At 34.9% G+C, this 12,293-nt stretch overlaps 1 protein-coding gene across 4 annotated transcripts in view; it reads right to left on the bottom strand.

Annotated features, from left to right (window-relative positions):
• NRG3 (neuregulin 3) overlaps window positions 1-12,293 on the bottom strand; it is a 1,045,385-nt gene that overhangs the window by 305,226 nt on the left and 727,866 nt on the right. The window lies entirely within an intron of this gene.

Below are 12,293 nucleotides of genomic sequence, written 5' to 3'. Positions count from 1 at the left end.
TTCACTATATGATATCCTGCTTATATACAGTATGGTTGGATTAAACTTCCTACAGTTTTTTAAAAGGAGTTTTGCATTTATGTTCATGGGGGATAGTGGTTTATGGTGTCCTTTTCTTATGAAGTCTTAGTATGGCTTTAGTATCAGGGTAAGGCTGGCTCCATAAAATGAGTTGGAATATATCCCCTTCTTATTGTGGAAAAGTTTATATGGAATCTGTATCTTTTTTTTTTTTTTCATTAAATGTTTGGTACAACATTGAACCTTCAGAGCTTAGAGTTTTCTTTGTGTAAGGTACTTAACTGCATATTCAATTTCTTTTATAGATTTTGGAATATTTATGTTATCTAATTTTTCCATGAATGAACTTAGTAATTTGTGCTTTTCAAAATTGTGCTTTTCAATTTGAACTAAGTAATTTGTGCTTAGTATTTGTCCATTTCACCTAAGTTTTCAAATTCATTGGCATAAAGTTGTTCATAATATTTCTTATTGACTTTTTCAATACCTATAGCAATATGTAGCATTTCATATACTTCATGTCTGATAATGATAATTAGTTTTAGTTTCTTTTTTCTAATCAGATCAGTTTTATTGATGTAAAAAAACAGCTTTTGCTTTCCTTGATTTTCTTTTTTCCTCTCTTCTCTCACAGATTTCCCCTCTGCTCTTTATTATTTCCTTTCTTCTACTTAATTTGCATTTGATTTGCTTTTCTTTAGTATTTTTTTAAGAATAAAAGCTAAAGTCATTTATTTGAGATACATCTTTTCTAATATAGACATTCAATGCTTTCAATTCTCACTACTGTTTTAGTGACATCCAATACATTTTGATATGTTCCATATTTATTTTTACTAAGTACCCAATGCCTTCTAATTTGTTTTGATTTCTTCTTTGATCCATCTATTACACAAATGAGTATTATTACACAAATATTTCCAAATATTTGAGGATTTTCCAGAGATCCTCCAGTTACTTATTTATAATTTAATTCCATTGTGCTTAGAGAACATATTTTGTATGGCTTAAATTACTTTAATATATTGAAGCTTGTTTTATGGCACTGAATATGGTCTACTTGATAAATGTTCTCTGTGCACATGAAATGAATGTGAATTCTGCTTTTGTTTAGTGGAGTGTTTAGGTTAACGTAACCCTAATTAGTTTAAATTAAATGATAGTGCAATTCAAACTTTCCACATCCTCACTGATTTTCTACTTGTTCTATCAATTATTGACATGCAGTACAAAATCTGACTGTAATTGTGAATGTATCTATTTCACCTTGCCTTTCCATCAGTTTTTGCCTTATGTATTTTGAAGCTCAGTCTTTGCATAAATATTTACAACTGTCTGTCCTCTTAAAGAGTTTACTCCTTTATCCTTCTGTAATGATTTTCTTATTCTTGGTAATTTGCTTTGATTGGTAATTTAGTTTGTCAGATATTAGTATACTCACTCCTGCTTTCTTTGGATTACTGTTAGTATGCTGTATCTTTTCCCATTTTCACTTTTAACCTATTTGTTCCTTTGTATTTGAATTATGGTCCTTTGTCTACAGTATATAGTTGGCTTTTGTCATCCAATTTGAAGATATTTTTCTTTTTAATTTAGAATATTAACTTAGAACATTTACATAGAATGAAGTTATAGATATTGTTTAGGTTTAAATCTATTATAAAGAGGTTAGAGTGGGAGAGAGCCAAAGCATAAGAAACTCTTAAAAACTGAGAACAAACTGAGGGTTGATGGGGGGGTGGGAGGGAGGGGAGGGGAGATGATGGGTATTGAAGAGGGCATCTTTTGGGATGAGCACTGGGTGTTGTATGGAAACTAATACGAGAATAAATTTCATATAATAAAAAATAAATAAATAAATAAATCTATTATAATACTGTTTGTTTTCTATTTGTCTCATTGGTTCTTTCTTCCCCTTTATTTTTTGGCTGTGTTTGGAATCAATTTTTTTTATAATTCCATTTTATCTTCTTTTTAAGCTTCTTAGCTATAACTCTGTTTGTTATTCTCTTGGTTACTTTAGTGTTTATAGTATATCTCTTTAATTTAGCAGTTTATCACGAAGTGGTATTTTATTGTGACACATATAATAAACCTATAATAATATACTTGCATTTCTTCCCTACTGAATTTTGTGCTATTTTCATACATTTTACCTTTACATATATTTTAAACCTCATAGCATATTGTTATCATTTTTGTTTAAATAGTCAAGAATCTCTTAAAGAGATTTATTTTTTTTTTAATTTTTAAATAAGTTTTTTTTTAAGTTTATTTATTTTGAGCGAGAGCACAAGCAGGATAGGGGCAGAGAGAATCTCAAGCAGACTCTACACTGTCAGCACAGAGCCTGATATGGGGCTCAAACTCACAAACCGTGAGATCATGACCTGAGCCGAAGTCAAGAGCGGGACACTTAACTGACTGAGCCACCCAGGCGGCCCAGATTTAATTAATTTTAAAAATCACATATTTTTCCATGTAATTACCATTTCCCATGTTCATCATTCTTTCCTGTAGATCCACACTTCCCTCTGGTATCATTACCTTCAACCTGAAAGATTTACTTTAATATTTCTTGTTGAGTGTATCTAATGCTGATGAAACTTTCAGCTTTTTATGTCTGAAAAATCTTAGTTTGACTTTCAATTTTGAAAATTACTTTTTCTGGGTATAGAAAGAAGTCAACAGTGTTAATAACTATCAATGTCCTCATCTGCTAATTCTAACATCTATGTCAGGTTAGGGTAGATTTGATAGATTATTATTTCTCTTCATATGAGTCATATTTTCTTGCCTTTGTCTGCACACTTAGCAATTTTCTATTGAATGCCAGATATTGTGTTTTTTTTTTTTTTTTTTTTTTTAGCATTTTGGGTATTTTGAATTTCTGTAAGTATTCCTGAGCACTATTCTGAAATGTACTTATGTTCCTTTGAAATTGTTTCATTCTTCGGATATTACTTTTCAGATTTGTTATGTAGGACCAGTGTTTAGTCTAGGGTTAATTATCTCCACTGCGAAAGGCAAGATACATTGGGTAGTTCACTCCTGTGACTCAGGAGGTTTTCCATGGGGACAGCACTGTTCCTGTTCCTGTGTGAGTGCCAGACACTATTCCCTCCGTTTTTTGTTTTTTGGGGTTTTTTTGGACATTTTCCCCCTGACCTTGAATAGTTTACTCACACATATGCATTGATGGTGCTCACTTGAATAATCAAGAGCAATCCTTCATGGATCTCTGTAGTTCTCTCTCTGTGCAGTGCTCACATTTTGGTATTCTCTTCTGCAAACTATAGCTCTATTAATCTCTCTAGACTTTCGACTCTGTCTCTTCAGCTGAGGATCTGTCCACCAGGTTCTAATTTCTTTGTGGAGCCAAGGCCAGGAAACTCTCTCAGGATAGTAGCTAGGGCAATCATAGAGTTTCCTTCATTAGTTTCCCATATCTTAGGATTATGGATTTTTGTTGCCTGATACTCACTGTCATGTCAACCATTTTTCTTCATGTTTGTTTTAGGCAAATGGGTAAATCTTGTCTTTGTTATGTCATCTTGGCTAGAAGTAGAAATCCTCAAATTTTATAATTTTATTATATTTAAAACATTTGCTTATATTTGTATTATGCCTTTTATATATTTAAAATGCTTACATCTTACTACATTTTACTCTCACCCAATCCTCATACATACAATCCATGATCAGGGCCGTCATGTACTACTGTTTCTTGCACATGTGCTTCCCAGCACAGAGTGAATACGGTCCATTAAGTTATAGGAAATAGAGCTTTGTCTTTTCAGAGGAGATGTATTTTCCTAATTTGCACTAGGGTACTACCATGGACAACTAACCAGTTCATTCTTCCAAAGTTTCTAAGATTAAAATTCAAATGGATTCATAGTTACTTGAAAATAATATTGACATCTAAAAAAGCCAAATAAGTAAGGAAAGAAGAAAAAAGAAAATCATCTATTCAAAATCAGATGCTTAAGTATTTAGAAAATCCCCCCTTTCAATAATGTTTGGCTGGTTTGGGTGGGTCACTTGTTAATTTTTTGAAAATTAGTTAATTTTCAGAGGAAAGAAGAACTGGAACTGAATAATCTGGGGTGGTCTGGTTTATCTTTGTGCAGATCTAAAAGTGTCACTTATTATTCTTTAAGAGTTTTAGTTAATTACATGAAATATTAGCATATCCAGATGAAGGAAGGGAAAGAACTTGCATTAAATTATTTTCCCTCCCTCCCTCTCTCCCTCCCTTCCTTCCTTCCTTCCTTCCTTCCTTCCTTCCTTCCTTCCTATCTTTTCTCTCTCCTTCCTCCAATCAACAAATATTTATTGAGCACCTGCTATGTCCTAGGCATTGATATAAGTTATTTGGATCAAAACATATTTTAAAAATCTCACTTGGTGCAGCTGACCTTCAAAAAGGGACAGAAATATGTAAACAATGTACTCAAAAGTAAGTAAAACTTACATTATGCTTAAATGTGGTAAGTGCTATATAAATATTAAAGAGCCAGCCAGAGAACAGAGTATTAGAAATTCAAGGTAGGCACTGAAAGCTCTACTAGGGTTAGTCACTGTAAGCTTTATTTGAGAAGGTGGCATCTGAACCAAGATTTGAAAGTGGTGAAGAAGCAGAAACTGAGACATCCAGGCATCTGGGGAGTGTTGGAACAAGAGTGTGGAGGCCAGTGTAATGAGGAACAAAGATCCAGAAAGGGAGTGGTAGAGATTGAAGGAGTAAGGACAAAGCAGATCTTATGAGGTCTTATAACATAACCTGGCTTAAATTTTAAGGATATCACCTTGATGTCATTCATTTATTGGAATTGCTATGCAATAGATATCGATGCATAATGTGGTGAAAAAGGAGTGGGCTGTCTTAATATTTGTCATCTTCCTCCTCTGTGATTGCTAAGGAAGGAATACCTCTTCTTACTAGCAGGCTTCTAGGTTCTTGCTGGACAGACTCCAGTGAGGGCTGAGCTGTAATGGCAGAGGCCAAGGCCCGGGCAAGTGGCTCATGTGGGCTGATTGGAGAAAAAAGGAATTAGGGTAAAGAATGGGGTATGGGTTACTAGGTATTTGGAAAGGAGGAGGAGAGGAGTGGTTCTTTAGGAAAAGAGATGTGGAAAAAAGTGATCTTATTACATTTTACTATGTTTTATTTGATATGATTTCCATTTCTTAGGACATTCAAGAAACCTACAGTGGACATCTATATATTTACTTAACACTTTTCTATTTTAAATTTGTTTTTCTTTTGGATAAAACCATATTGAAACTTGCTTTGGAGGCATTCCCAGTATATGGGAGTTACCACCAGGGGGGAAAAGTAAGATACCAGAAGTTCTTATATTCAGGTGACAAAATTGTGTAAAAACAAAACAAAACAAAAAAAAAAGGTTAATATTTTTTCATTAGGTAATGTGATTACCTATTTTACCTTCTTTAAAGTTTGAAAATTTTAATCAGTTTTTCAGTTGATAAGTAACACATGAACTTATTTGAAAGTTTATATAATTGTACTTGCATTCCACATTAGATTCTTTCCCTTCCCAGAGGCAAATGACGTTAACACTTTCCTGAATATGTGCCAGGAAATGTCTTTTATATATGAGACTGAACTACCCAAAATTGCCATTTTTGTGAGTCAAAAAGTCAAATTTCAAAAAAAAGTCAAATATCATTAATTTTATAATGTTAAACCTAATACAAAGGCATATATATCTTTTTTTTTAACGAATGAGAGAATTTTATAAAGGTATTTTGACATCTTGCTTGTGCTTATATCCACACATCTTCAATACAGTTCCAAACCAATACAGATAAATTTACATCAGGATCTTTAATACTTAGATAATATTGCTTTATGGACACACGACAAGTTAACTAGTTTCTATTTGATGGGCTTGTAGATTGCTTCCAAAATTTTGTTATTTCAATGTTGTAATGAACCCCATTGCTATGAATACATATAACTAGACATATAGGATAAATTCCTAGAAGTGAATTTGTTGGGTCAAGTTTTTTTTTTTTTTTTTCACTTTTACCAAATTTATCTTAAAGGATATGTCATCTCCTCTCCAATAGTAAATGAGGGTGCCTATATTTCCACATTCTTCTAGCCTTGTGAATAACCTCTGATAACTGCATGAGAGACAATTCACATCTAATTGTGCTAATATTCCACACCTGGAGTAACCATAGCCGTTGGCATTTTTGTTCGCATGTTTATGTGTTCCTTGTTTCATGTATTTCTTTCTGTCCCATTAGGTTGTAATTCTTTGATTTTTTACTGCAAGTATATTTTTGTGAATTAAGAAAACCAGTACCAATTGCTGCAAAGATATTATCCCAGGTTGCCATTTTTAATACTGTTTTTATACTACAGAACGTTAAATGTTATCAAAACATTCATTTTATTATTAATTTTTCTGACACATTTCCCTTAGAAATGTCTTCTTTAGAACGAAAAAAAAGACTCAATTTTATCTTTATGTTCTTCCATGGTGTTATTTGGTAACGCTTAAATCCTTGATCCATTTGAAATTTATTCTGGTATATAAAAAATAAGCAGCATGTAATTTTAAACCTAAGTAACTATACTTTATTAATATATTTTAGGTAATAGTTGCAGGAAATAAGCCTTTCTCAGTGGAACAAATTCCATACTACCCATTTAGACAAGAACCTGTTCTCAGTCAATATTTAATTTTTACATTTTTAGATACTTCAAAAAGTGTCCCAATAACATATTTTTGGTAGTAAATACTTTTTTTTTCATTAATAAGCAATTTCTATGTTACCTGAAGATTTGACCACCTAAGAAAAATTTTTTGATCCAGAAGAATTATTTCCCAGCGTTTGTCTTTAACACATCATTTGTTACATCGCCGTGTCCTTTTCCTCACTGCCTCCTCAATAGATTGTGAAGTACTTGGGAAAGGAACCATATTTTATTTACCTCGATATCAACAGAAAAAGTCACATTGTGCAATCAATAAATATATAAAAAAAGAATGAATGATGGACATTTCTGATAGACATATTTAACAACATCCATTCACTTATGTATTGTGCTCTGCACACATCTAGAAGAAACCTAAAATGGCTACATAATAATAAATTTCTTTATACCTTGGGCACCTCAGTTTGCCTGGAGTGAATTTTTTTTCAGAGATTACACACTGCATGCTGTAGGGATGGAAAAACTGCTATGTCTGAATTCTTTTGAGCCCAAGGTTCAGCCAGCACCACATTCTCTCTCATTTTATTAGAAAATGACACCAAGCTATATTCAGAGGCTTGCACACTACACAGCCAGTGAGCATGTGAACACTCTTTATTTTAAAATGATTTCCACGGAGTCTTAACTACCTGCCAAAAAGCCTGCAATGAGAGATAAAATGCTTGAGAATAATAAAATGCATTTTAAATCCTCTCATTTAACCTAGTTCCCTTCAACCTTCCCTTAATAGGGAACAGAGTCATGTCCAGGCTTTCACCATGATGTACGGTCACCTAAAATCACATCCCATGAAACCCAGGAGGGGAAACAATGGTATTTGTAGTTCCTTTTCACAAGCCCAAAAACTACACAAATAATGTCGTTCTCTTGTCTAACTGTTCTATGCAGCTTGCTCTCCAGCTGCAAATTTTGGTTGTTTCCATGTCTCTTTGAAAGATAAAATTCCACAGTAGTACCTAATTTCTGGCACTACATTCCCCTGCCTCTCCTAAAGTGTGTGTGTGTGTGTGTGTGTGTGTGTGCGCGCGCGCGTGTGTGTGTGTATATATATTGCATTTTTTTAAGGGCAAGAGCTTCCAGTCTTCTGGTTTTTGTGATTGCGCAGTACGGCTCAAAGAAACCCTACCTATCTTTTTAAAAAAATTACTTATTTAAATTCAAGTCAGTTAACATACAGGGTAATATTGGTTTCAGGAGTAGACCCAGTGATCCATTACTTGCATATAACACTCAGTGCTCATCCCAACAAGTGCCCTCCTTAATACCCGTCACCCATTTAGCCCATCCCCCTCACCTCCCCACCAGCAAACATTAGTTTATTCTTTGTATTTAAGAGTCTCTTATGGCTTGTCTCCCTCTCTGTTTTTACCTTATGTTTCCTTTCCTTCCCCTATATTCATCTGTTGTGTTTCTTAAATTCCACATATGAGTGAAATCATATTTGTCTTTCTCTGACTGACTTATTTTGCTTAGCATAATATACTCTAGCTCCATCCACGTTGTTGCAGATGACAAGATTTCATTCTTTCTGATGGTTGAATAATATTCCATTGTATATGTATATACTACATCTTCTTTATCCATTCATCAGTCAATGGATATTTGGAAACCCTATCTATCTAAACTTGGTGGGACCCTCACTGTTAGGACACGATTAATTATCATTTTAGTCATTCTTTGTGACTATTCCAAGCCTTTTCCTTTCCCCTACTACTCTGTTCCTCCATTCCCATCATCTTCAATCTTAGCAAGATTATGGTGACCCTTTTTTATATTATTTCATTTTACCTGTCCATATGAGAATGGGATACTCTTCCTTTTCTCTAAATATCTGTCTTCTTAGCATAACCCCTTCCCATTCCTGAGGTCTTACAAGAAGAAAGGTCTTTCCTACAGAAATCAAGCTTTTCCATCTTCAGTTAGCACTCTGTTACCCAGAACCTTCAGGGCCTTGCTAGACCTTCTGCGTTAGAATCTGCATTTTCACAAGCTATCCATGGAATTTGTATGCATTGGCCTGTACTTCTTCTTTGATAGCATCTTCAGTCTTGATTAAGCCCACTATGAAGTTCATAAAAATGCCAGCATCATCTCTAAAGTATCGTTCTTCTATGCAGCTAGCTTGTCCATTCAGCAACATCTCACTTCACTACTCAATTTGTGAATACAGGACTTTGCTTTCTCTACCTACTGATTCCATAATACCTCGCATTCTCCTTCAGCCCCTTAATTTGTTCCTAGAAATCTTAACAGTTACCAGTAACTTTCTGCCAAGATCTATTAAACACATACGTTTCAGTTCTGTCACACCACTTGTTATAATTATCACTAGCTGAGCTCTTGGTAAGCCTCATGAACCACAACAATAAACTCTACATTACTGCTAAATATGCTATTTTGAAGAAATATTTACTAAGTTATTCCTGTGCCTTTTAGTCCCTACAAATACCCTTATCATTCCCAGTCTGATTCAGTTTCTTAAAATACCTATTCCTGCTCAGAGAAATATTTTGGGTGCTGATTTAATTATCTCTTATTGCATAACTATCCCCAAACCAAACAGTTTAAAATAACACATATTTATTACCTTACACACTTTCTGAGTGTCTGTAATCTAAGAGCAGTTTAGCTGGGTGGTTCTGACTCAGTGTCTCTCATGACATCACAATCTAGATGTCAACTATGCTGTTAGATTGGGTCAAGATTTCTCACCCTTAGAATTATTGATAGTTTGGGATGAATAATCCTTTGTTGCATGAGTATTTGTTCTGAATTATAGGATTTTAGCAGTATCCATGGCCTCTACCTTCTAGATGCCAATCCTACCTCCCTTCCTAGTTGTAACGACCAAAATACCCCAGACATTGTCAGGTTCCTTAGGCAGCAAAATCACCCCTAGTTGAAAACTACTATGCTAGAGGTACTTCTTCCAAGATGAGTGTTGGGAGTGTTGGCTGAAGGTCTCCATTCCTTGTTGGCTATTGACAAGGAGGCCTCAGTTCCTTGTCACATGGGCTTCTCCATAGGGCTGATTTAGCGTTCTCATGATATCACAGTTAGCTTTCCGCAGAGTGAATAATCCAAGAGAGGGCATGCAGAGGAAGGAAGCTGTGATGTCTTTTATGACCTAATTTGGGAAGTCCCATTCCTTCACAAATACTCTATTTGTTAGAAGTTAGCCACTAAATCAAGTCCACAGTCAAGGGAAGAGGAATTAAGCTCCGTTTCTTGAAGGGAGAAGAGTCAAGAATTTTTTTGAAAATATTTAAAAAAGTACCAAAGCCCCCCTGCCATTAAAAAAAGTCCTTATAAATTGTTGAATCACTATATTATACACCTGAAACTAATGTAACACTGTATGTTAACTACAGTGGAATTTATATTTTAAAAACCAAAAAATGCCCTTATATAAAATATTTATGAAATTATCATGAGATAGTTTATCTCCCTTATCACATGTTTATCTCCCCATGAATATTCTCTATTTAATCAGGAGAACTCTAATGTCCTTTTGACACAGACATCCCTTTGTTTCTAAAGCTTGTCTTCTTTCCACACTTGCATAGCCCACATTAATCTCTAAAGTTTCTAAACTTCCATCACCTCACTTTACCGGTTGTGTATGCTGCCTTCTTCTAGACAATCTAAATAGGAAAATGAAGTAAGAGCACCAAACAAAATAGTTGGGTCTTATTTATTTCCTTACTCTTTCTCCTCTTTATCTCTCTGTCCTATTACCTTCTGCCTTTCTCAACTACCAGCCTAATTTTACTCTTACATCAATTATAGGTGTTTGTATACAAATTTGAGAAAAAGCTTTTCTAGTTAAATACAGTAAGTGTCTGAAAGAGGTCTTTCCCAATGTAAGGGCTTGAAATATCTATATGAGAATCACTTGATGAAATGTGGAAATCCAACTTCTGTCTGGACAGACTGATTGTCAGATCTTGGGAGGTGGGATCTCAGTGTCTGCTCTTACAAAATCTAATTGATTACTGGATCTTTTTTCCCCTTCTTTCTATAACAATATCAAATAAATGATTACATGATCATGGAGAACTTCTTCTGGATTTCTAAGAGAAAAAAATTACCTCAAAATTCTATGGCTCTGAAAATAACTTGACCAATCAACCACTTTTGCATAAACTAATGTGGATATAAGGCCCAACAATCTGTGTTAACTTTATAATCTGACATAACAGTGTCTATGATACTCAAAGTCAGAATCACTGGTGATTTGCCCATCTATGAATCACTTTCTTACCAAAATTTGGGCATCATTCTTGTGATTTTTCTTCTTATTATCCAGTGATATAGATAAATCCCAAATGTTGATATAGGAGAGCTCAATCAAACAACCTTAGGTGTTTTTGTTGTTGTTATTGTTATTTTTAATGAGACACTATAAACTGAGATAGCACATTACCAGAATATTTTTAAAGAATTAATAGCTTTTTGGGAGAAGTGGGCAGCTACATTTATAGCCCAGGGCCAGTATTCTGGCTAATGAATAGCAGCCTAGGCAAACTCCTAAGTCTCTTAAGTTGTTAGAATTATCAAATACTAAGGGTGGGAAATATACTGTACAGCCTGAAGAAAGACACACACACACACACACACACACACACACACGCGCACGCGCGCGCACGCACACACACACATCATGAAGTTGGAGAAGTTTGAGATTCGAGGAACTAGGTCATGCTAGTTTTTTTGTGTTTTTGTTGAACTCCAAGTAATCTCAGGGTACCACCTGGCCCCATGCCTATCTGTCTTGATTCTGAACAGGGTAAATTTCCTGGGGATTTTTGGAATTAGCTCAGTCTTTGAAAAGGTTACAGGGGTACAATCTGCTACAAAGATGTTCTTTCACTGTAAATGTCTGCCAATACTGCAATGAAGTCACCTGCGAGTTAGCCTAAAAAATGTTTCCCCTAAGAACTACAAACATTCTCGGCACATAACAAGTCCATCTAACCCCCTTCACTAAGAGACTTGACCAAACTTTACTATGGCTCCTAGCAGCTTATGGCCATGTTCCTTGGATGATCCTAATCCCCTTAAAATGCCTATCTAACAAAGCTCAATGCTGCCAGGAGGACTTCCTGTCTGTTCCAGTCAAAACCTAGTGATAGACTGAAAGGCCCCTGAAGTCCTTAGAGCAGATACTTGAGAAAGTTTGCAACTATAAATCCTTTCTGTGGGCTTTGAGACATAAATCTTCTACTACCTCAAACTATCTTTCAAGGACCTGAGAGTCATCTCTTTGGAATACAAACTTTCAAGGAGATAGCTCTCCTCCCTGGTGTCTGTGTGAGGGTTAACAGCCTAACTTTGATGGGCAACTTGCTCCAACCTACCTCACTATTTCCTATCTCACTGAAAATAGAAGAAGTTTATTTTCCTCCAGATAAGGGCCAATTACATACTGAGATGACCTAGGCACATGGACCAAACCATCCTGCTTATTGTCCTTTCAGTGGCTTTCGGTCAACATGTCCCAGCATTTAACAAA

This window comes from Panthera tigris, chromosome D2 (genome assembly GCF_018350195.1).
Source record: "Panthera tigris isolate Pti1 chromosome D2, P.tigris_Pti1_mat1.1, whole genome shotgun sequence".
Lineage (NCBI taxonomy): Eukaryota > Metazoa > Chordata > Mammalia > Carnivora > Felidae > Panthera > Panthera tigris.
Note: the sequence above shows the minus strand (reverse complement) of the source record. Positions and strands in the feature narration are given on the sequence as shown.